Source organism: Mastomys coucha, unplaced genomic scaffold (genome assembly GCF_008632895.1).
Source record: "Mastomys coucha isolate ucsf_1 unplaced genomic scaffold, UCSF_Mcou_1 pScaffold12, whole genome shotgun sequence".
NCBI classification, from domain to species: domain Eukaryota; kingdom Metazoa; phylum Chordata; class Mammalia; order Rodentia; family Muridae; genus Mastomys; species Mastomys coucha.
In genome coordinates, this window is record NW_022196894.1 from 92,198,599 (window position 1) to 92,203,977 (window position 5,379).

Below are 5,379 nucleotides of genomic sequence, written 5' to 3' on the forward strand. Positions count from 1 at the left end.
GGAGGGAGGAGGAGTAGGGAGAGAGGGGGAGGAGGGAGGAGGAGTAAGGAGAGAGGGGGAGGATACAATAAAGGTGTTCTCGATCCCTCGTGCTGCCTCTGACCCTGAACATCACTAAGGATCTGGTTAGTTTAATATGTGGACACTGAGAGGCAGGGCTGGGGGCAGGAGGCATCTTCCCTTCTGAGTCCTTCCCAGGTGAGATGGACACTGCTGGCGCAGACCCATCAATTTCTGAAGCCCAACCAGGTAAGGGATGGTGGAGGTGATCATCTGCAGAGACAGAACTCGGCCAGTGGGCAATGAACCCTATCTCCCCCAGCCCCATTTTAAATTCATTTAACTCCGGCTCCTTACAGTTCCCAGGGAGAAACTCCAAAAGTGGCAGACTTGGTTTCAGACACATAAACGATGGTCAGAGCATTGCCCATGGCACTGCTACAAGATGCCAGGACATACCTAGGCTCTGGAGTATTCGTGAGCAGTATGTATGCTTTCTTTCCTCCCACTGGCATGTCCTCAGCATTAAGCACTGCTCTTGGACATATTTTCCGTGTAGAATACACACAGCCTGCAAGTCAGTCTGATGGTTGGAGTAGATCATCTGCAGTCTCCCGCCAGAGTCAAAGGCTCATGGCCGTATTCTTCTCTCAGAGATGGTGAAGGACAAAACGCCCAACCCAAAGCTGACACCTAGTTTTACCACTGTGTCCGCCACGCTTGGGTCCTACTTCCTGCCTGGGTCTTACTCTGAGATGTCCCCCATCTGCAGCGCCAGCCCTCCTCACACCCCACAGTCCCTCCCCCTTCTGACAGTGTTGGGAGTTCAGGGGTGGGGAGCTGCTGTGCAGTTAAAGGCACTTGCTGTGTTCTAGAGGAGCTGGGCCTTATTCCCAGCACCCACGTGGCAGCCCACAGCAGTCTATAAACCCAATCCCAGGGTGTACATTACCCTTGCCCTCTTCTGGCCTTCTCAGGGCACCAGATACACACATGGTGCACAGACATACATGCAGGCAAAGTGCTCATACACATAAGAAAATAAACAAATCTTAAAAAGAAAGGAAGTGGAATATAAATATCTCATCTCTTCTGAGTTTCCTTGTGGCTTCCCGCTGTGAGCAACCAGCACTCCTGTCGAATGCTAAGGCGGTTGACAGGAGTTCTGATCCAAAGCATGCACATACACAGAGCAGATAAACCAAGCAGCTTTGGTCATGCATTGCTGAGACCAGCGGCACATGCAAAAATCCAGTGTGAAAGCCTTCGCCAGTGTGGACAATCTACAAACACAGACACACAAGGCAGCAGGACTCGTCCCACCAGCACCCCTCCCTCAGGTTCACCCCAGCCACAAACAGCACCAGCTATCTGAAATACTTGATGGGCAAAGCACAGATGGGAAGAACCAGCTGGCCCACACAGGCTTTCTCCAGTCAGTCCTAAATGCATGCATGGAAATTCATCTTATAAACAGCCCACTGCCACAGCTAATTTCAGAAAAGTATCATTCTATCCACATTAAAGATGGCTGCTCCCCTCCCCACCCCTACCAGAGATTTCCCCAGAGAGAAAAGTACAAAAGCCACTGTTAAACTTATTTACACTATTGGCCACATCCACAAATAAAAGCAGCAATAACCATTTTCAAAGTCCCTTTCCTGTACATGATTCTACCTCAGACTGAGGAATGGCCCAGTATAAGACTGAAGCAGCAGGTCCCGTGCTGACCTCAAGAAGTGTCACTGCACCTGACGCCCTACGCCTCAGCCCTACGCCTCAGCCCAGAGGTTGTCGACCCTCAGTGACATGTGCTTCCCATCCAGCTATGAGAGAAACTGGAAGCTGACAATCCCTTCCTGTGCCCAGGAGCCTTGTAAGGAAGGCTTCATGATGACGCCTCCACAGAGGACCAGTGACAGCTGCCAAATGTCCAAACCCCAGAAGGGTTTAACTTGTTTTCCTCTTCCATTTATTTACCTGAGGTGGGATCTAGTACATTCCAGGCTAGCTTGGACTCCCTTTATAGTCAAGGATGACTCTGAACTTTTGATCCCAAGAGCTAAGTTTAGGCACGTGCACCACACCTCCCAGTTTGTGTAGTGCCAGGGATCAAATCCAGGGACCTGTGCATGCCAGGTAAGCACTCACCAACTGAGCTATGTCCCCATTGCCCTGCTAAACACACACACACACACACACACACACACACACACACACAGAGGAAGACATACAGTAACAACCCCAGGTCCAGTTGGCAGCCCTCTGTCCCAGTAATCTTGAACAGGGCATTGGTCAGGTGACTTCTCTAAGCAGAGTAAGCATTCGATAAAGACTGAGAGGACAAAGAGGGGCAAGCAAACCTTTGCATAGCATCTTAGTTTCAAGCCGAGAAAGGATGCTTGCACACACACCAGGCCTAGATCAAAACATGGATGCTTTTCTTTGGATTTACCATTTGTATTCAGTCTAGACTTAACTGGTTTCTCCGCCTCTCCCTACAACACTGAGACTTTTCACCAAGCGACCCTGCCTTCTCTAATTTGATTTTCTGGATCCAAGACTTTCATCTTCTGAATTGCTGCTTATCCTGGGTACCGGTGGTGATCAGCTCCCCAACGATTGTTTGCCTGTGGCTCAAGATTTAAATTTTCGTCTCAAAGAAGAATTTAAATCTCTTAATTCTCCAAACCTCACCTACCCTCTACCCACTGGGCACCTCCCTCCCTCCCCGGCTTCCCTGCCTGCGGTGCATAAGGTCTTCTTGCCTTTGACATCACTCAACTCTGAATAAAAGAGGTTGGAGTTTTGTTACCAGCGAAACAAACTCTATCTTGGAGACATCCAAGTTGTGTGGATTTGGCATAAGCTTCTTTCAGAAGCTGCTACTCCGTTATTGGGCCTGTTTATGCCTAAAAAGAAGATTCTGTGTTCTATTGTGTCCAAAGCTTTCAAAGTACGATTGTTCAATTTGCAAACTGCAATTGGTTAACCAAGCTGAACTTAATTAGCCCGGCGATCCTACAGCCCACATGAAACCCCAGTGTTTGATGTATTCTGCGGCCCTCCAAGCCACCTACAGCTGGCTGAGGGTCACAATGAAAGGCAGGCAGGCTTAGGTCTGGGAACTGAAATGAGCTGTTGAGTGCGGCTTTCCTTGCGTTTTCTGGGGCTGCGCAGCTCTGACCTTCTCCAAATCAATCCTTTGCGGATTAACATGTAAAGCAGAGCCGAATTAATTTCAGAAAGGGAATATGAGATCAGCCTAGGATGGTACAAAACATCTAACTCCTAAATACACTAATGCCATTCAACGGCAAGCTGTCAATAAGGGGGGGGGGGGGTCCAAGGAGGGGCAGCCAAAGGATTTGAAGGTTGGAGCAACCTATCAGACTGGTTAGCTCACTGCCTCCTTCTGCGGCATGGCTAATGCATTCCTCTAGAAGTTAATCCTATTTCTAAGGACCCTCCTGTGAGGCGCACACAGGCCGTGATGAATGAGAACTAAAATGCATTAAAATTCTCAACTTCACCAAAAGGCACACTATTAGACACACCGAGTGGCCAGGGGAAGACCACTCATTAAAGGTACGCTCTTAGAGAACCCACTTTTGTCCTCACACACTGGGGAGAAGGGGGCCTGGGTGTCACTTGTGATACCTGCAGTCAAAATATTTTTACATTAGGTTGTAGGAGTAATCGAGTAAGAAATGTTACACGAAGCGGGCCTTTTTCTTGGTCTGTCTTAAAGGCAGCCGTTATCCCTCCTGTGCCTGGAGGATGCGTTTCCAGGGCTTGAGCCACACAATAGTGTCATTAAACCCACTTAAAAAAAAAAATCAGACATGAAAGAGCACTTAATTTCCCTTGAAGAATGGGCGGTGTTGAACACTTCTCCTTTCTCCCCCATTGTATTTTGCTTGTACTCAATTAAGAGATAATTTAGCCGTTTATCAAGATGTGATCTGAGCTGAGCAGTCACAGACATTCACTGCAGCTGAATCTGCAGCCACCGGGCACATGGTGGGACAGTGGCCTGAGGGTGTGTGGAGTCCACAGCTATAGCCCCGGGGAAGGCAGACATGATCGTGACACATAAGAGCTCAGAAACACCAAGCACAAAGCACTTGGGACCCTACAAGACCAGAGGAGTCTCATTAAACAAAACTGCATGTTACCTAGAGACCAGAGAGCCTTGGTGGCTCAGGACAGAGAATTCCACCCTGGGTGCTAAGTGCTACCTGAGCAAAGAGCTCTGCTGGATTGGGAGGCAGCAGCAGGGCAGAGGCACACGGATGGAAGCTCAAGCCAAGCCACACTGCTCCCATGACTCATGGTGTGCCCATGCCCATGGGGTCCCCAAGGTAGACTGCTCCCCATGGCACCTTCCCTTGTGCTAAACATCACACAAGAAACCCTGAAGTTCTCACCCTCACATCAGCCTTCACCCCTTCTTTTGGGACCTAAACAAAGCTCCTGTAACTAGCTTGTCAGCCCAGACTCTGGAGTTGGACATGAGTGACAATCATGGTGATCACACAACAGTTTCACACACGGACACTCCTGACAGAGCATCCATTTTACAGTTACCCCTAAACCTTACACTCCTTCAGGAGGGTGGTGTCTGTGCGGCAGATGAAGTAGGCTCAGAGAGGGTAAGGCAGCTGTTAAAGGCCACACAGCTAAGCCACAACAGAACTGAACAGAAGTCTTTGGACTCCAAACTACAGGCTGTTCCCATAAAGAAACGGTATGAAAGAACCCTAAGGAATGAAGAATGGCTTGAATGCTACAGCCCCAGAGGCTGCAGGGTCTCTCATGCCCAAAGACACTTGTTAGACTCAGGAAGAAGAGCTTTAAAGAGTAAACAAAAAAGCCACCTTACCTAGGCCAAACTGGGAGTCCCCACAGAGCAGCAGAGGGAAACCAGAATACTGGGGAGTCTATAAAGACTGATGACTGGCACCTGACAGCCCTTCCCTTCAGCAGGGGTGAAGCAAGAGGAGAGGGGACAGAGCACAGAGAAGCAGAGGCCTAGAGGATGAGCTTGGGAAGTGGACAGGAGGTGTGGAGGTGCCAGGTCTTGCCTGTGCGTGCATGATCATCCCTGGACTAGGGGCCTCTAGTCACACCTCAGGTCACACACTCAGGTCTCAAGAAAGGGCAGTGTGGGGAGACAGAAGAAGGAGAACACATGGCATATGTGATGAGCAGACATTGTACACAGATGCAGGCATGGGTGATGAGCAGACATTGTACACAGATGCAGGCATGTGTGATGAGCAGACATGGAACACAGATGCAGGCATGAGTGATGAGCAGACATTGTACACAGATGCAGGCATGGGTGATGAGCAGACATGGTACACAGATGCAGGC

At 49.4% G+C, this 5,379-nt stretch overlaps 1 protein-coding gene and 1 pseudogene across 3 annotated transcripts in view; both read right to left on the bottom strand.

Moving 5' to 3' along the window:
- Hlcs (holocarboxylase synthetase) overlaps positions 1-5,379 on the bottom strand; it is a 203,475-nt gene that overhangs the window by 54,831 nt on the left and 143,265 nt on the right. The window lies entirely within an intron of this gene.
- Positions 39-766, bottom strand: LOC116086216 (annotated as a pseudogene).